The sequence below is a fragment of the Myotis myotis genome, unplaced genomic scaffold (genome assembly GCF_014108235.1).
Source record: "Myotis myotis isolate mMyoMyo1 unplaced genomic scaffold, mMyoMyo1.p scaffold_m19_p_1, whole genome shotgun sequence".
Lineage (NCBI taxonomy): Eukaryota > Metazoa > Chordata > Mammalia > Chiroptera > Vespertilionidae > Myotis > Myotis myotis.
This window is the reverse complement of record NW_023416313.1, coordinates 177,837,684-177,858,246: the sequence shown is the minus strand read 5'-3', so window position 1 is coordinate 177,858,246 and position 20,563 is coordinate 177,837,684.

Below are 20,563 nucleotides of genomic sequence, written 5' to 3'. Positions count from 1 at the left end.
TATGAATTTCCACTATGAGTGTGCTGTGTGTGTGTATCTACTTTTGTCCAGAAGATCCCATGACAAAATCTCATTTATTTTGTGGTTGTTGTTAATCCTCACTGGAGGATACTTTTTCCATTGATTTTTTAGAGAGACTAGAAGGGGGTGAGGGAGATAGAGAGAGAGAAAAACATTGATGTGAGAGAGACACTTCAACTGGTTGCTTCCTGCACCCACCCTGATCAGAGCCAGGGATCGAGCCTACAGCCAAGGCACATGCCCTTGACCAGAATGAACCTGTGACCCTTCAGTCTTCATTGGACCACTGAGCTAAACTGGCTAGAGCCAGATCTCATTTATTACCAGTTGCTGTTTGGCCTTTTTTTTTTTTTTTTTTTTAAGACATTAAGGTCCTTATGAAGACAAAGCTGACTTTTTTCTATGGTGGATTCTGGAATTTTAATGTCAAAAGAAAGAAAACAACTCTGCCCTTCATTCACAATCAAGTACTTCTCCCGTGACAGCTCAGCAGCTCTAAATCCAAGTGAGGTCTGCCCCCAACCAACCTCAGCCCGCTTAGGTCCTATTTATGGAAAGAGACAAGAGACAATAACAACATTTAAAGCCAAAGAACAGATTTATGTTATTTTAGAAAACAAATAGTTCATGTGAAATATAGTGATCTTCCCTTTCTCACTACAATCTCCCTCTTCTGGGAGTGAGTTTAGCAACTAGAATCTAGTGGTTCAGTTTCTAACCAAATCTAATTTATTATTAGTTACATATTCAGGTGACTTTTTATATTAGTTGCCCATTGTTATTATTTTTAAAGATATTTTTATTGATTTTTAAAGAGAGAGGAAAGGAGAGGGTGAGAGAGAAACATCAATTGGCTGCCTCTTGCATGCCCCCCTACCAGGGATTGAGGCCACAACCTGGGCATGTGCCCTGACCAGAATAGAACCAACAACCTTTCAGTGCATGAGGTGGTGCCCAATCCACTGAGCCACACCAGCCACGGCTAGTTAACAATCTACACTAATAAAAGACAAAGATGCTAATTGACCATACCTTTGCTACACCCAAGCCATGCCCACCAGCCAATCAGAGTGACTATATGCAAATTAACCCAACCAAGATGGCGGCCGGCAGCTACAGAGCTGGAGCAAGCAGGAGGCTTAGTTGCCCCATCAATGGAGGAATCCAAGCTTCCCGCCTGCCCTGGCCGGCTGTGGCCTCTGCTCAAGGCAACAAAGTTTCAATTATAGAAGCTAAATAAATCCCAGATACCTGCTTCCAGTCAGCCTCCACTGGGAGCTTGGGTGGCTGGGGGCCGTGGCCAGCCTGCAAACAGCCATAAGCCCCTCATCCAGACTGGCCAGGTGCCCCAGCAGGACCCCCCCACCCTGAAGGGGCTGTGGCCAGTTTGCAAACAGCCATCAGCCACTCACCCAGGTTGGCAAGGCACCCCATCAGGATCCCCCTATCTGAAGGGGGTGTGGCCAGCCTAAAAACAGCCCTCAGCCCCTCACCCAGGCTGGTCAGGCACCCCAGCGGGACCCCCACCCTGATCCGGGACACCCTTCAGGGCAAACCAGCCGGCCCCCACCCATGCACCAGGCCTCTATCCTATATAATAAAAGGGTAATATGGAAATTGACCCTAACAGCAGAGCAACGGGGAATCACTGGTCACTATGACACACACTGACCACCAGGGGGCAGACGCTCAATGCAGGAGCTGTCCTCTGGGGGTCAGTGAGCTCCCACAGGGGGAGCTTTGCTCAGCCACAAGCCAGACTGATGGCTGCCAGTACAGCGGTGGTGATGGGAGACTCTCCCACCTCCTCAGCAGCGCTAAGGATGTCCGACTGCAGCTTAGGCCTGCTACCTGCTGGCAAGTGGACATCCCCCGAGGGCTCCCGGGCTGCCAGAGGGATGTCTGACTGCCAGCTTGGGCCCGATCCCCCAGGGAGCAGGCCTAAGCCAGCAGGTGGTCATCCCCCAAGGGGTCCCAGACTGCAAGAGGGCACAGGCCATGCTAGGGACCCTCCCGAGTGCACAAATTTTTGTGTACCAGGCCTCTAGTTGTAATATAACAAGTTATCCCAAATTTAGCAGATGAAATAGTAAATGTTTAGTATCTCACTGTTTCTGTGAGTCAGGCAATTGTCTGGCTCAAGGTCTCTCATGAGGTTGTAGTCAAGCTGTCAGCCAGAGCTGCAGTCTTCTGAGGCCTTGACTGTGACCAAAGGATCTGCTTCCCAAGAGGTGCCTTCCCAAGCTCAGCAGGTCAGTGCCGGTTGTTGGTAGGAAGCCTCAGTTCCTTCCCACACGGACCTCTTCATAGGTCGGCTTGAATGTCCTCTCCACATGTCTTCCTCCAGAAGCAGATACAAGTGACAGACACAGGGCAGAAGCCACAAAGCCTTTTATAACCTCACCTCCTCGAAAATCACCCCCAAACATTTCTGCAATCCTCTATTTAGTGTGGAAAGGAAATGAACACCAGAAATAAAAGAACCAGAAGGGAAAGGGCCCTTGGTTGTGTGGGGTTAGTGCTGGGACAGGCAACAAGTCGGAGGGGCTATTCAGAGAGGAGTGAAGGAAGAAGCATCAGGGACATGGAGTAGCTTTGGAGGTTTTCTCAGACTCTTCTTCATTTCTAGGTCTGAGGTTATGGATGATGGTTTTCCAAACTGTTTACCAACAGTGGCACTAGAAAGCTGTTGGGGATTTTGGTTTTTTTTTGTTGTTCTTGTTTTTAATTAAATCTTTATTGTTCAGATTATTACATTTGTTCCTCTTTTTTCCCCCCATAACTCCCCTCCTCCCAGTTCCCGCCCCAGCCTCCGCCCTCACTCCCCCCCCCCCACTGTCCTCATCCATAGGTGCATGATTTTTGTCCAGTCTCTTCCCGCATCCCCCACGAGCCCTCCCCCCCCAAGAATAGTCAGTCCATTCCCTTTCTATGTCCCTGATTCTATTATAATCACCAGTTCATTCTGTTCATCAGATTATTTATTCACTTGATTCTTAGATTCACTTGTTGATAGATGCATATTTGTTGTTCCTAATTTGTATCTTTACCTTTTTCTTCCTCTTCCTCTTCTTAAAGGATACCTTTCAGCATTTCATATAATCCTGGTTTGGTGGTGATGAACTCCTTTAGCTTTTCCTTATCTGTGAAGCTCTTTATCTGACCTTCAATTCTGAATGATAGCTTTGCTGGATAAAGTAATCTTGGTTGTAGGTTCTTGGTATTCATCATTTTGAATATTTCTTGCCACTCCCTTCTGGCCTGCAAAGTTTCTGTTGAGAAATCAGCTGACAGTCGTATGGGTATTCCCTTGTAGGTAACTGAGTTTCTTTCTCTTGCTGCTTTTAAGATTCTCTCTTTGTCTTTTGCTCTTGGCATTTTAATTATGATGTGTCTTGGTGTGGTCCTCTTTGGATTCCTTTTGTTTGGGGTTCTTGGTGGTTCCTGGACCTGTAAGTCCATTTCTTTCACCAGGTGGGGGAAGTTTTCTGTCATTATTTCTTCAAAAAGGTTTTCAATATCTTGCTCTCTCTCATCTTCTGGCACCCCTATAATTCTGATGTTGGTACGCTTGAAGCTGTCCCAGAGGCTCCTTACACTATCCTCGCATTTTTGGATTCTTTTTTCATTCCGCCCCTCAGGTTGGGTGTTTTTTGCTTCCTCGCATTTCAAATCATTGACTTGATTCTTGTGCTCCTCTGGTCTGCTGTCAGGAGTCTGTATAATATTCGTTATTTCAGTCCATGTATGCTTAATTTCTAGTTGGTTCCCCATCATAACATCGAGGGTCTCATTAGTTTTCTTGTAGATCTCATTAAGTTTATCGGCGGCTTCTAAACAGTTCTTGAGAGACCTTAAAAGTGTAGTTCTGAACTCTACATCTTCCATTGACAATTTTGTCCTGTTTCTTTGTCTCCACATTTTGTTATGCTTTCTTGGTGCACCCCCTAGTGGTCTTTGTGCGCAGTCTTGTAGTTAAGCCTTGACTGTTGTAGCTAATACCAGGGAGGGTTTGACCTCCAGGCCAAGTGGCTGTGAGAATCAGCTGTGTCTGCAGTGAGAGAACTTCTGTCCTCTAGGGAGGTGCTAATCTAGCCTTTGCCTGAGGCTATCCGGCAAATGCCTCTGTGCAGGGCTTGGGCCGGGCGGGTAGCACAGGATCAACAGGGTGGGCTGGAGAGAGCAGTTATGGTGGCTGTCAGTCCTGTTCCCAGGTGCTCTGCCTCTCTGAGTCCCAGCAACCGCTGCAAACCTCGGAGAGAAGGCTGCACTCACTCTGACCGAAGCCAGACAGTCCCGCTTCTCCCGTTTGAGTCTGGGTCCCTAAAGACTCGCCCGTATCTGGAGCTCAGAGTCTGTGACTCCCTCCCGATTGAAAACGCCAACCGCGCCCTCCGCCGCCAGCCCGCTCCGCGCACTCCGCACCTCAGAATTTGACTTCAGCACTGCGCCTCCTCTGAGTGTCCATATGCGTTTCTCTTTCCTCCTAGTTGTAGGACTTCCACTCAGCCAGCATTCCTGTGGTTCTGGGTGATGTCCATTCCGTCTTTTAGTTTCACTTTTGAAGTAGTTGTTCAAGGCAGCAAACTCCGGCGTTAACCTATGCCGCCATCTTGGTTCTCCCCCTGGGATTTTGTTTTTTAAAGATGAAAGTCAAGTCAGGAAAAGCATCCTCCTTTTTATGGTCCCTGATAGCAAAGTGGGAAAGTAGAATTTTTTAGTTCTGCAGAGAAGCATGGATCACATGTAAAAATGCAATGTGATGTATCTGGTTTGGGATAAATAATCTCCTAGGCTTGCCTAAGTGTTGTGAGGTCCAAGATCGACTGGTTGTGAGGCCAATTCTTCTGGCATCTTTCGGAATCGGAGGCATGGGCGGGAGGGATCATCATAATAGAAATATTTTTCGAAATGGATTAGAACTATATTTGTAGGTTTTCCTCAATTCTGGGCATTTTGGTTTTTAATAAACTATTTACTTTTGCTAAGAAAAAACCTGGGAGGAAACAAAACCCTGGACTAGCCCTCTGGAGATGGGAGGTCTAATCTGATGGGGCCATGCACCGCATGTGACACCCTGGGCCTCTCTCTGCTCACAGTGGCACATATTTTATTATGCTTCTCTTCTTCTGTATCAAGTAAGAGTTATAATGTCAAAGGGTCCTATAATCCCTGAGTAGCTTACCCAAAGATTAAAGAACAGGCCTGTTTAAGACTCTGGAAGGAATCAATAGATACACAGAAAAGGGGTTGGGGAAGGAAGGGAGAATTACAGAAACGCGCAGGCCACTGGCTGTCAGTAAGCAGCTGACTCAGGAGGTGCCAATATGGAAAGAGCTGAAAAAGAATGCTTTCCTCCTCTCAGCATGGTGGTGACTGCACACCAAGAGAGGACAACCAAAAGGAACAATGTCCAAAGCACTCACAACGCCTTCAGAAGACTGCATTTCTTCACAGGCCTCTGTGGCCAATGTAAGCTTTATTACTGACTTTTACTAAAAAGTTGGTCAGTAAAGTAACCAGTGTAGTTCATTTGCTTTGCATAGGAGAATTTAGTAAAAGGTTAGGAGTATTGCCTGGCCCATGTGGTTCAATGGCTGAAGTTAACCTATGAACCAGAAGGTCATGGTTCCATTCCCGGTCAGGACACATGCCCAGGAATGTGGGCTCAATTCCCAGTAGGAGGCCTGCAGGAGGCAGCCAATCAGTGATTCTCATCAGTGATGTTTCTATTTCTATGTCTCTCTCCCTCTCCCTTCCTCTCTGAAATCAATCTATATATTTTAGAGGACTGGTGCACAAAAATCTGTGTACTCGGGGAGGAGGGGGTGTCTTTCAGCCCGGCCTGTGCCCTATGAGACTTTGTTAAGGCTCATATTGTGTTCACTGCAAATCTTCAGCTATGCAGCTTTCATAATCTGTAAACCCAGGAAATGGAAGTGTTGGGCAATCTCAGGGCAGGATATACTGCCCAACAGACCCGTTCCCGGGCTTGAGGTAATGATGGGTGCCCTCTATGACCCAACCCAAGAATGGTAGAATGGCCACGCCTCACCCATTTGAGTAGCTGCTGTAAGATTTTTTTCCCTCATGAGATTTTTTTGGAGATTTTTTGTGCCGTCAAGACCATAGGCTAGCGTCAGCACTTGATTTATCTTTCAAAAAAAAAAAAAAATCAATTCACTGAAGTAAAATGAACACACCATAAAATTCACTCATGAGCCCTAACTGGTTTGGCTCAGTGGATAGAGCATAGGCCTGCGGACTGAAGGGTCTCAGGTTCGATTCTGGTCAAGGTCATGTTCCTTGGTTGCAGGCACATCCCCAGTAGGGGGTGTGCAGGAGGCAGCTGATCTATGTTTCTCTCTCATTGATGTTTCTAACTCTCTATCCCTCTCCCTTCCTCTCTGTGAAAAATTGATAAAGTATATTTTTAAAAATTCACTCATGATTTTTAGTAAATGTACACAGTTATGCAACCATCTCCAAAATCCCAGTTTGAGAGTCTTTTCCATCACCTTAAAAGAAACCTCATGCCCATTTGCAGTCATTCCCTATTAATGTTAATGAGAATAAGCTCCATTAAGAGTTCTGTCTTGAGTTTCTTAAATTAGAGTTGAGAAAGAGTTGCTGGTCCAACTTAGACAAATGTGTTCCCTGGTTGCTGTGTTTGACAGATTTGTCTCTGATGACACATGGCTGGCTGGCCCGATGGAATGATGCAATATCCCTCTTCTTGCCTGTTCTTCATTTTGGCTGCTAACTCAGCAATAGGTTTGAATTTCTGTGTAGGTGTTCAGCTTTCAGATTTTTCCAAGTGTCTCCAAAAATGTGATAAAAACCCCTAATCAAGTTTTTAAAAATATGTTTTTACTGATTTCAGAGAGGAAAGGAGAGGAAGAGAGGAATAGAAATACTGATGAAACAGAAACATCAACATTGATCTGCTACCTTCTGCACACCCCCTACTGGGAATCAAGCCTGCAACCCGAGAATGTGCCCTGACCAGGAATTGAACCAGAACCTCCTGGTTCATGGATTGATGCTCAACCATTGAGCCATACTGGTTGGGTCTCAAATCAATGTTTTAAAATAATTTAAAATACAGTGTTTTCTACTGAGACAAGCATTGAGGAATGTTGCTAGATTCCTGCCACCCTGTGTGTGGGGGTGGTGATGGGGAGGGACAAGCAGGGTCTGTTGTTTTTCACACAAGGCTGAAATCTTACAATACATGCCATGTACCCAGGCTAAGGACAAATAATCCCTATGAATAAATGTATTGTGGATTGACCTACATTTCACATTAGATAAAGCACACTTAAGTCATTAAATGAATTTCTCCGTCTGGTTCATTAGTTCTCAGCATGCTCTGATCCTTTCCCCATTTGTCATATAGCTCCTGAAAGCTGAATATGGGAAAAAGAAAGTAAATCATTTTATCCATCCCTTTACCAGGTCAGGACATGCTCCCCACAGAGGAATTATTACCATGTTGGAGATGGACTGGTTCTCCTCTTGATCTTAGCTAAGAGACTGAGATGCTGCACTTGACGTATTGGCCTTATGGCATTCTGCCAAATACTGTGCACATTAGCAATAATGTGCCTATGCTCACATTTATCCAGGAGTCTTCAGTGCTCAGAGCTTAGATTCGGCATTTTGAGAGCCATGGAGAATAAATCTAGTGATAATTCTGAGCATCAGAGTTGATTAAAGAGGTTGACTTTTTAAAATTTTTCACTTGGTAGCTCAAACACCCTTCCTTTCCTCTCTGACTATACTCATTGAGTAAAGGCATATAGAAAGGAACACCGCGGGTCTCCTCGCGTAGTATTTGCCACACCAAGTGGAGCTATTTTTAAACCACATTATCCTTCTTGTTTTGGAACCCATGGAGCTTCCTGAGGCTGCTGATAAGGCTTTGGAAAGTGTGAGAAACAAATTGATATAACATTATGAGTTGAGTGCAATATCTTAATAAGGCCAAAGATACAGTAATGCTCTACAGTACAGACACAAGCTCTGCAAAGAAGAAGAGAAGGAAACCAGTAGAAACCATACTCATTAGGTGCCGGGGTCCAGCCCCAGCAAGTCCAGGGGTCCCCAAAGGTGTGGATGGAGTCGGCGAAGAAGGAATGACACAGAGACAGCGTTCAGTTGATCAGCAGCCTAGCCAGGATCTCTAGCCAGGATCTCCAGCCAAGTTCTGGTCTGGATCTCCAGCGAAGTTCTGCTTAGGATCTCCATCCAGGTTCTGTGTCCATGTTCTCTTGCTAGGTTCTACAGGTTCTCCAGCCAGGTTCTGTAGCCATGTTCCCTCGCTAGGTTCTCCAGCCAGGTTCTGTCCAGGCTCTCCAGCCAGGTTCAGTCACCAGGTTCTAGTCAGGTTCTCTTGCCAATTTCTGTAGTCAGGTTCAGTCCAGGATCTTTTGCCATGTTCTCTCGCTAGGTTCTGTCTCTAGGTTCTGAGGCCAGTTTCTGTCCAGGAACTTTTGCCATGTTCTCTCCAGCGAAGTTCTTCTGTCTCTAGAGAACGTTCTGTGTAGGTTCTGTGCCTAGGTTCTGTCTCTCTTGGTTCTGTTTTCTTACATCTGTATTTATACCAGTTGATTCCAATCCTATCAATCTCTATTTCAAAGGTTAGGGCGTTTCTTATCTCCATTCCAGGGAGTAAAGATTATGTAGCTTAAGCATGATTGTTCGTAGTTAAAGTGATTAATTACCCACCTGGCACTTAGTTAAGAGGTTTTATTCCCTCCCTAACTTCAGGGGAAAATCCCTACCTGGGGAAACAACCTTTCTCAGAGACCTTGGTTAAAACACATAGTGCCAAGAAGGTGAGCAAACATATTAAGAACAGTATGCCATATATGCCAGGTCCCTTGAAACAGCAAGCATGGACTGGCTCCTGGCAATTAGGTGTCATCAAGGGCTGTTCCCAAAGTTCATGGGATCTTAGTTGATATTACTAGAGGTATAAACAATGGAAGGAAGGAGGTGCAATGCACAGGCCAAAGCTTCGATAATTGTCCAGAATTTTGGCCAGTACTATAAGAGGTACACAGGCAAAGTGGAACACATTCAAATGTAAGTAACACAAGATGCCATATAAAAAAGTAATTCTTTTAAAATAACATGTGATATGACAAGCCCTGATGGTGGCTAGAGATGCAGGGATAAATATTATAGCTCTCCCTGTCCTCAAGGAGGTCACAGCCAGTAATGGCTGAAAAAACAAACAAACAAAAACAAAAAACAGAAGACTTGTAGCTAAGTAAAAAGAGGACTATGGGTCTGCAAATACTTGAAAAATCATCCTATATAATAAAAGGCTTATATGCAAATTGACTGAATGGCTGAACAACTGGTTGCTATGATGCACACTGACCACCAGGGGGCAGACGCTCAATGCAGGAGCTGCCCCCTGGTGGTCAGTGTGCTCCCACAGGGGGAGCGCTGCTCAGCCAGAAGCCAGGCTTACATCTGGCGAGCGCAGCAGCAGTGGCGGGAGCCTCTCCTGCCTCCACTGCATGTGGTCAGTAAGAAGCAAGGAGTCTCAGACTGTGAGAGCCCCAACTGTGAGAGGGATGTCTGACTGCTGGCTTAGGGGGATCAGGCCTAAGATGGCAGGCGGACATCCCCCGAGGGGTCCCGGACTGCGAGAGGTTGCAGGCCTGGCTGAGGGACACTCCCCCTCTCAGTGCATAAATCTCATGCACTAGGCCTCTAGTAATATAGAAAAGGAATTAGTCTTGTTCTGTATGTTACTGAGGGTAGAATTAAATTCAATGGGTAGAAGCTACAATATGACAATATTAATATGACAATATGAGGTTGAAATTTCCAGCAGTGAAAGATATCTAAAATATACAATGGACAGCTTGAAGAAATTGTGAGTTCCAGTGTCTTAGGTGTTTAAGAATAGGCTGATGACCCACTGACAGGAGTGCAGGGGTAGTGGAGGTGGTGATGGGACCATGGGCTCACCTACTCATTCACTATTTACTATGTACCTAGCAGTATCCCAGGTGCCCTACTACACCCACATTTTAAGGATATACTAGTGAGCAAAACCAAAGACCCTTCTCTCAAGGAGCTTGTGCCTAGTGGGAAGAGACAAATGCGAATCAAATAATCACAGAAATATATATATTAATAACTACTACAGACAAAAGTATTTGGATGGAAAGCCACATGGAATTTAAAGAGCTGGTATTAAAAGAGTAGTTTGACCTTGTTGGAACGGTCGGTCAGAAAAGACTTTGATGAGGAGCTCTCAACTGGGCTGAGATCCAAAACAGGAGTGGGAGTAGAGGAGCTTGTTCCAGGCAGGAGAGCAGACAGTCAGTGCAAGGTCCTATCATGGGAAGGACTGGATACCTTAAGGTCCCTTTCTTTTTAAGGTTTTCATTGATTTATTGAACAGGTAATACACAAATGGAACAAAAGTTAAAGGTAGGAAAAGGCATGGAATGAAAGTAAATCTATCTTTCTGCTCTGACTCTGCAGAGACAGAAACGGTCTCCAGGCTTTCCTGATCCTTCTGGAGTTATTATTAGACACATCAACCAATGTTCCCTTTTCTTGCCTCTACAAAAATGTAGCACCCTGTACACCATGCTCCATCTTGCTTTATTCTCCACAGGGTAGATCTTGAGGCTCTTTAGGTACTTTTAGAGCTACATTGCCATTTTTTTAGTAGCCACCCTGAAATCCATTGAAGGAGGCACCATGGTTTATTTAACTTCACCTTTGCTGAAGCCAGATGGGAGGATTGCAAGCTATGCAACAGTGAGTATATCTATAATGCAAATTTTGGGGGTTTTCTTTAAATAATCCTTCATATCACTTCTGACCCCAAAAGTGATACATGCTTATAGGGAAATATTTAAACACTGCAGAAATACATTATGCAGAATGTGAAAGTACCTAAGAATCCCACCTTCCATAAATAACCACGATGAATATCAGTTAGCTTAGATGATTTCTAATCTAGAGCAACTGTGAAAGAAGGGACGCATGGCACAAAAAGCGGATTGTAGATCCAGAATGTATGGTTGGGGCTCCTATAGGGAGAAGTTGCCAGAGATACTGATGCATTCCTCTGCTGCATTTAGGGTTTTTAACCTGGTTTCTGCGGATTGCTTTCAGGTATAGATTAATTTATCAACATATGTGAATTTTCCAAAGAAGGAATCTAGAGCTTTCATCAGATTCTCAAAGGGGTGTATGACCTCTAAAAGCTAAGAGCACTTGCGAACAGAGAGAGGCCAGCAGGTAAGATTTATTTTTGTTTAAAAGTGATATTAATCTTGGCAGAGGTTTCTTCCAAGAGTTCTGAAATTCTTGTAGGATTTGGACACATTTGTTAGCCTCATCTATACAGTAGGAATAATAATAGTAAATCATTATTATAGGGTGGTTGTGAGGATTAAATAAGTTAATACTGATAAGCGCTTAGAAAACTTTCTGTCAAATAACAAGCCTTACATACGCATCTATACAGTAAGTATGCCTGACCCCAAGGAGAAACCCAGGTCCCTCTGTGAAGACGGGCAGCCTCTTGGCCAGGAGCTCAGACCTCCTGAATGATTTCTAACACAGAACCTTCCCCAGGGCCGCCTGCGACCCATAGCCAGGATCAGTGTATCTAGGTCATTGAGGAAGTAGCTAGGAAAGAGGATGTTGAAGCACTGCAGCAAAACTCCGTGGTAATTTTACAGCTGGCAAGGACAGCCTTCCATGGTTAAAAAAATTCACATTAGCCCTGGCTGGTTTTGCTCAATAGTTAGAGTGTCATCAGCCTGAGCACCAAAGAGTCACAGGTTTGATTCCTAGTCAAGGGCACATACCTTGGTTGTGGGCTCAATCCTCAGTGTGGGGTGTGCAGGAGGCAGCCAATCAATGTTTCTCTCTCATCATTGATGTTTTTATCTCTCACACACTCTCCCTTCCTCTCTGAAATCAATAAAAATACATTTAAAAATAAAAAAATAAAAACAATGGAAAAATATCCTCAGGTGAGGATTTTTAAAAATGCAAATTATATGGCATAGATATATGCATACATATGCCATATTTCAGTAAGAAATGATTTAATTTTCAATTGAGAGATTTTTTTTTTTCTAACAGCAAAAGAAGGAATTACCTCTAAACCAAAATATCTGAAAATTCACAGTTAGGATATGTTACCAGCAAGAATTCTGATTGCCTTACTCTTCCCTCACCACTAGCCCCTCGCCAAATATATATATATATATATATATATATATATATATATATATATATATATATATCTCCTATCTAATAAAAGAGTAATATGCAAATTGACCATCACTCCAACACACAAGATGGCCACCACAAGATGGCCTGCAGGGGAGGACAGTTGGGGGCAACCAGGCCTGCAGGGGAGGGCAGTTAGGGGTGACCAGGCCGGCAGGGGAGGACAGTTAGGGGCAATCGGGCTGTTAGGGGAGCAGTGAGGTGTCGATCAGGCTGGCAGGGGAGTGGTTAGGGGCAATCAGGCAGGCAGGCGAGTGGTTGGGAGCCAGCAGTCCTGGATTTTGAGAGGGTTATCCAACTGCCCGTTTAGGCTCGATCCTGGTGGGATCGGGCCTAAACGGGCAGTGGGACATCCCTCAAGGGGTCCCAGATTGGAGAGGGTGCAGGCTGGGCTGAGGGACACACACACACACACACACACACGTGCACGAATTTCATGTACCGGGCCTCTAGTATATATATATATATGTGTGTGTGTGTGTGTGTGTGTGTGTGTGTGTGTGTATACACACATACATATACACACATTCATATATATGTATATGTATATAATATTATTTATAGAATAATTCAATTTAATTATGTTATCTAAAGGCACTTGAATATTTCAGAGACTTGAGGACTGCTGGAAAAGTACCTGCACACTGGACTCTCCGGCCCTTTATTTCTCCCTCTGTCTCCCATGAGGTGCAGGGGGCCCCAGCCCTGCACTGACTGAAGTCTCAGCAGGGGCAAGATCCAGTTCTGCCTCTGCTCATCGCCCGGTCTGTGACAGGGCCCTCGCATGCAGCAAAGAGAAATCCCGTGGAGTCCCTGCCCATTACCGCTGTTCTGTAAAATAAGATGCTTGCCTTGGATGGCCATTCCCAGCTCTGAGTTCCGTGATGTTGAAGTAAGACCAGGCCATCGTTTGTAACACAAAATTCTTCAGAAATACTTATCAATCGCCTTCCTGATGATCACATTGCTGCACAAACCCCAGCCCCTCCTTGTACAGTGCTCCATGATACCAAGAACTCATCACACCAATTATAACCCCATCCTCATCTTTACAGATAAGGAAACTGAGGCTTAGGAAGATTAAAGGTGGCAGAGCAAGGACTTGAACCAGTCTGACTGCCGGCGAGGACTCTTTCTGCCCACACCGCCATTCCAGTTATGAAATGCTACTGGGCATGGACCCTGCTGTGTGTCCAAGACTTCCCTCACTCCCTCATGGACAGGCTCAGTCCTTCATGCTTCCTTTATTGTAACCACAGCATCCAGCACACATCTGCTTCTTGCTGGCTCAGGCCGCATCCCATATCTGGCTGGCTGCCCTGGGAGCCCGCTCGCTCCTGGCCAGGCCGCATGTGGACAAGCTAAAAAGACTCCTGCCTGCCTGCTTCCTAGGCCCCGGCCACCTGCTATGGCAGCTGTGCCCCGGCAGGACGCAGGAGTCCAGAGTTCTTTGTCCATGTTATCCCAGCATCAGCATCAGGCCCTGAATTGTTCATTTGAAACTCCCTGAAGGAAGCTTCTTATCATTTGAACTTGTTCTCTTTCAGGTTTTGATCTCAGCAGAGATGAATGGGTCACTTAGAGTGCCTCTGTGTGTGTGGCTCAGAGAGACCTGCCGCCAGGGCTGCTGGGCGGCCACTCACCCTGCCCTGCAGGAGGAGCTCCCGTCCTGACCCACCTGCGGCCTGTCCCCGTGGGATATTCCCAATAATCACAATAACAAAAGGTATTTGTTTTGCTTCTTTTACTTTATTTATGGCAGTGGGAATATTTTTCAAAGCATGACCATACTCAAACAGGTTGGGGCAGGTGTGACTGACCCTCCTTTATGGCTGAAAGAAGGAGGATTAGGCATGGGAACTCAGGGCTCATAGAGCTATTAAGTTGCAACATTGAGACAGGAATGCAGATCTCCCCATACCAGACCCCGTGATGTCTGCATTCTATCAGCCTTAGACCACCCTGCAGGGCTGGCCAGGTTTATCTTGGAGACGCTTCTGGCCTTTGGTGATCCAATGCCCTTGAATAACCAGCCAGGAAACCCCTGCCTCATCATCAAGCCCAGACCTGTCTTCCCCGGGTGAAAGGCGCAAGTTCTGAAATTTCCCTCTTCTCCATCTACCTCCTCAAATCTCTCACTGTCTTTCTATAAACAGATCACAGCTCCAAGGGGAAAGGGATGGGATTAGATGCATTTGCATGTAGATGTGAATTAATGAATAATTATTTAATGTGCTTGTCAGGGATACTTGCAGACTCCCCAGACATTGGCCCCTGGAAAGATGGAATTTCGGGAACTATTTCTAGACACACAAGATACGTTGCAAGGTTTCTGCTGGCCTCTTAAACACCACTCTCAATGCCCCACGGTAGGGATGCCTGGGGGGCCTGGGAAGAGGTTCTCAGGCCCAGCACATCCTTTCTGTTCTGAGCCCATGAGCAATGACAGCATGAGAAGTAGGCAGGATGCAAAAGAGCTGTGACCCATTCTAGTACCAACAATGAATTAGCCTGTGAGACATGGCTGCTGAGCACAAGACACTGAAGATCGGTCCCCACCGATGAGCCTGCGCCTCTGCCCTTGGCTGAGTTGTCCTAGAATTACTCTGTGTACCCACCACTGTGCTGTCCAACGGGGTAAGGTTCTTCTCCTGTCCCCTGTCTCCCTCACTCCCTACCCTGCTTATTCCGGAAGCCCAGCCACACTTCTGCAAGGGAGCGCAAGATAGTCTACTTGGAGACTCTGGGGCTCATGCCAGGCTGCTAACTTGTCAGCAGGAATTTTGGGGCTCCACAGCTGACATAGTCCCCAATCAGAAAGCCAAGAGTCCCCGTATTCCTTCTCCCCGCCCACCATTATTATATGACTTTCCACACCATCTCTGAGCTTCCTGCTCCCCTCCCTGCTGTGTTTGAAGTGCTCACCTCAGAAGTAGACTCGTCTTCTTTCAGCTTCACCCCACATTGATCTCCCTTCCACACTAGGAGGCCTGCCACTAATGTACCATCAGAACCCCACTATCCATGGGAACATGCCTAGCAGGGCACTGGTCACAGCTCAGGCACGGTGTCAAGTGCATGGCTAGGGTTATCTCACATAATCCTCCTCACAAACTAATGATGTAGGTATTACTGTATTATTACCATTTTTACATGTGTGGAAACTGATGCACAAGCAGGTTGAGTAGTTTTCCCAAATCACTCAGCTGGAAAGTAGAAGAGCCGGTGTGTTCTTGCTAATACAGTGCTTCAGTTCATAGCCCGGTGCTTTTATTTTTGCAAGCTGTCAAATAAATTTATTGAAGTGGAATGATGGGGGTCAAGCAGAAAATGCATTAACTATTTCAGTAAATCTTTCCAAATTGTCCACCAAAATGATTGTACAAATTATAGCGCCATGAATGTCCTTGCCAATACTCTATATCTTCAATCTTCTCTCTGTGTCGATGTGATAAGTAAATGATCTTATTTTAACTTCTATTCTTTAGTCAGTGGTGAGGTTGAGCATATTGTCATGTTTATTGGCCAGTTATAGTTGTCTGCACAGCTGTAAATGTTAGTAGTTTTATTAATCAGAACTGATTTCCCCCACAACATCTGCATTTCCTTTATTCCCTGTTAGTTGACGGCAGGATCATCCTCCAGTTACTGAAAACAGAAAACAGGAATAGACTTTGGTACTTCTCTTCCCCTTTCCCTCCACAGCTGGCCAATCAAGTAGCAAGGACTCTGCCTCATGAATGCCCCTTGGATGGACTCCTGGTTGCCCCCATGGCCTCCCCATGGCCTCCCTATGGCCTCCCCATAGCCTCCCCATGGCCTCCCCATGGCCTCCCTATGGCCTCCCCATGGCCTCCCCATGGCCTCCCTATGGCCTCCCCATGGCCTCCCTATGGCCTCCCTATGGCCTCCCCATGGCCTCCCCATGGCCTCCCTATGGCCTCCCCATAGCCTCCCCATGGCCTCCCTATGGCCTCCCTATGGCCTCCCCATGGCCTCCCCATGGCAGTCCCTCAGCATGACTCTTGCAGAATCCTTGGTGGCTGTTGCTGAGCCAACTACCATACAGGTCTTGTCCTATGTCATCCCTAGTATCCTCAGAGGTGGGTGCTGGTATCCCTATTGTACACGTGTCCCTTCCCCCACTCTACCTTCCCCACCACGCGAGGATGCATTTCCTCAGCCCCTTCTCCGTTGTCCTGGGCAGCTCCCTCTCCTGGCCTTCTGGTTTCTACCTTCTAGAGGCCTTCCCGCATGGCTCCATTTCTGCGGTAGACCGCCTCACTGCCGGCCCACTTCAGCCTCCCAGGACCCAAGGAAGCCCCTGCGAGGCCAGAGCGCCACGGCAAGGCCACCTCGACCTACAGCTCAGACTGTGATCCAGCCCCTCCTGGGCTCTGACCAGCTTTCTTTCTCTTTCTGACTCTGGCTGGCTCCTTCTTTCCCTTCTGTACCTAATCACCTCTCCCTTTTGTTTGTGCTCCCCCTCTTCTGCTCTTACTTTCCTGCTATCTCTGCCTTACAGCCTTTCTTCATGTTTCTCCACTTGTTTCTCAGTCATTCTTCTCTGGCCCCAGTCACTTAATCGCCTTCTTGCTTCTCCCCAGAGAGAACAGGATCTCGAGGCCCAAGAAGGAGGTGGGAGGGAAAGGCACCATCGATCCTCCGATCATCCTCTGAGGGCAGAAAACAATGGCTACTTTCCCTTGTGCCACCTCTAGGGATAAGCAAGTAAACCCAGTTGCCCCTCCACCTTCCCTGGACCCCTGCCTGCTGGCCCTGAGGCTCGCCTGTTACCATAAGTCGGACCCTCTGTTCTCACCATTACCCTGAGGTGGCTCTAGGCCCCCATTCCTGAAACCAGCCAAAATGACCTTTGTCCCTGAGCACCCCTGCTGTGGGGAACCCTCAGCCACCACACCCGCTTCTCCACCCCAACCCTAGTCCCAAGAAAGTCCAGGACTTCCCCAGCAATCTGCACCCACTCCTGCCTGGAAGCCACACAGAGTCCAGGCTTTCTCAGAAAACCTTTCAAACTGCACCCCGGAAACTGGCCTCGCCAGAAAAGAACCTCAGAGATTTGTCAGATAAACCTTTAGACCTTTATACCATAGGCTCTCTAACCTTCCTCAGAGAGAAGCGGACTTTCATTATGGTGCCAACTTTTAAAAACTTTCTTAAATACATATAAGGTAAAGAACAGGGGAGTCTGGGTGTTGCTAAGAAATGAGGCAGGTGGGTTGGAGTAAAACAGGGTTTGTCCTGCCTGGGCCTGGAGCAGATTCTGTGGGCGCGAGGGGCTGTTTCTGGGGAAAGCAAGGCATCAAATGGAATCCAGCGAACTGAGATCTGATCCCTGGCTCAGAATCTTTGGCGATCCTCCACCCTCCTAAGCTCAGTCCTGCTTTAGTGAGCACGTCTGCAGCCAAGTGAGCTGGTTTAGAGAAAACCCATCAGGTCCTCCTGCGGGGCATTTCGGGGGGTGGAGGGGGGAAGGGGGAAGACCCTGCCTGCGCTCAGACTCCCTTCCGACCTGCAGGGGCAGGGGCTGCCAGAGCCCTCCCCAGTCCAGGGCTCCTACCCCGCCTCTCCCCTGCAGCTGAGCACAGTGGGCATCTTCAAGCTTTGGAGCGCCCACAGCGAGGATGCACAGCACCCACCTCTTCCTGCCAAACAGCTGTCCTGTGGCCTCCTTGTTCCTGCCTTGGCTCAAGAGCCTGTTTAGATCAGGTTTCCTTTCTGTTATGGATGCGTTTACTCTCAGTTTGGTTGACTTTAACTGAGGTTTGGATGTTTAAAAACAAAGCCAACATCTGTTTCGTGCTTCTCCGTTTAAGCCTCTGCAGCTGGCTCCTGTTTGCACCAAAGTTACAGGGTCTCCTCCACACAGTGTTCCTAGAGGGGCCCTTCTAGAACGTCGGGGTGCCCCAGAACCATCTGGGGTGCTTCCCACACCTGCTGAATCAGAATCCCTGGGTGGGGAGACCAGGTATGTATATTTTTAACAAGTTGCCCAGGGGAGCAAGACCAAACCAGTGACTCCTGGGGCGGGGGCGAGAATGTGGGCTCTGGATAGAAGGTGTGGGCTGTAATCCTGGTTCTGCTGCATGACTGCGAGTTACTTAACTGCTCTGAGCCCAGTTTTCTCACCTGTAGGTTGGGGCTGGTAGTACCTCCCTGGGGATTGTTAAAAGGAATGGACAAGAGAATGTGTGCAAATCACTTCTGGGACAGTGCTTCACGCAACAAGTGCTTAATACAATTATTCTCAAGCCCCGATGTGGTGGGGCATGAGCTCCCAGGGTCTTGTCTGCTGTGATTAGGGGGTTTCGTTATCTGAGCAGGGTCTTTGTGAATGTGACTGAGCAGGGCTGGAGGCAGGAGTGACGAGTCCTGCTGTATTTTATCCTCCACCGATGGGCAGCTCCTCTGGGCTGGGTCTTGCTCTGGCGTCTGCAACCCTCCCGACCCCTAGCAGAGGGCACGGGTGGGAGCTCAGGAAAGTGAGTTCAGTTGCCCTGGCCCTTTCCTCCCAGCAGCCCAGGCCAAAGCATTTCTCTCTCAGTATGTGGATACTGAACAAAGTCCCCATAGACCCTTTATTTCTGCCTCCTCATGGTCCAGTCACTCCTTGCCCCTCATCCCATAGTAAACTCCTGGACCTGTATTTGACAATCGTGCCTGGCACAGGCTAAGCACCTCACATATATCTTGCCAGCAATTCCCCCAAACAGGTAATGTCATTATCCCCATTTTCAGCCAAGAAATAAGGTTCAGAAAAGTCCTGCCATTTGCTCAAGTCCTGGGTGAGGATTTGAACCCAGTGTCTACCCTTCACCACCACGGTCCTCTGAGCAGGCAGCTGCCTCTGTATCCCCTTGCAGCATGTGGCCAGTGAGCTACACTGCAGGGTGTCACTACAGGAAATTGTCTGGGCCTCAGTTTCCTCATCTGTAAAAGCAGACTCATAAGCTGACCTACTCATGGGCTTGTGTGAGGATTCTTTGTAGGGCTTACCTCAGTGCCATACCTAGTCATTTATGATGTCATTTCTATATGGCAGGATAATCTATAGGGCCACAATGATTATCCTACAACTTCCTCTCTTAAGTCGTAGTCTGTGGGCCAAATCTGCCCTATTACATGTTTTTGCTTGGCCCGGGAGATGGGAGTTGTTTTTTACATTTTGAAATGGTTGAAAAAATATAAAAAGAATAATGATGTTTCATGACATCTAAAAATTATATGTAATTTAAATGTTAGTGCCCCCCGAATAAAGTCTTATTGAAATATGTCATCATCACACATATTGTCTGTGGTTACTTTCACTCTACAATGGCAGAGTTGAGTAGTTGCAACAGATTATACGGTTGGCAAAGCCAAAATTATTTATGATCTGATCGTTTACAGAAAATGTTTGCCAAATGTGTGCATAACGGGCTTATTCTGAAGGCTTCTGCACAGTCCTAGCCTGGGCTGTAAGTAAGAAGGAGCTCTTTGAACCTGAGCACCTGGCAGTAAACAGAGCAGCAAGGCTCCCATGTAACTGCAGACCTTCTGGAAGAAGCGGGTGATGGCGTGTTGCCATATTTAGGTTTGGGACACCATGAGGCAGAGGATGAGGTGAAAAGAAGACAAGGTGCTTAACTGGGACTGAGACCCACCATCCTTGCCCAGCAGACACACTCCATCACCTGGCTTCCAGAACTTCCCAGCCTGCCTTGCGTCCAGCGGGGCCATGCGATTTTCCTGGACAAGGACCTGTTAGAAGGGTGGCACAGCTTCCAGATCACTTCCGTAAAAGGAGCTAGCATGTGCTCCTCACCTCTTGGCGCTTTTCTTTACCCGGATGCCTGGGAGATGGCTGGAGTCCTAGCATCCATTTGGACCCTGGAGATAAGAACCACTTCCTAAGGAGGGCAGAATAGTGACCTGGAAGTAGGCTGGACCACAGGGACTCTGAGGACCAGAGCCACCGCTCCAGCCTGAATTGCTTACCTTTACACTTTCACATGAGGAAGGAAAAGACAACAATTTTTGTCTTGAAGTCGCCATTATTTTGGAATTTGTATTCTGAGTCAAAGTTAATTCTGATAGTTCTCACGGTGTCTTTTGGTGAAACTTCCTCTTTTCTTCCCTTTCCAATGATCCTTGACCTTCATTTTAACAGGGTTTCCCTCTATCAAAGTGTGGGGAGCTACTGGATAGGGGGGCAGCCATCCTTGGTGAATGAGGGGTAGTGCAGGAGGGTGGTGAT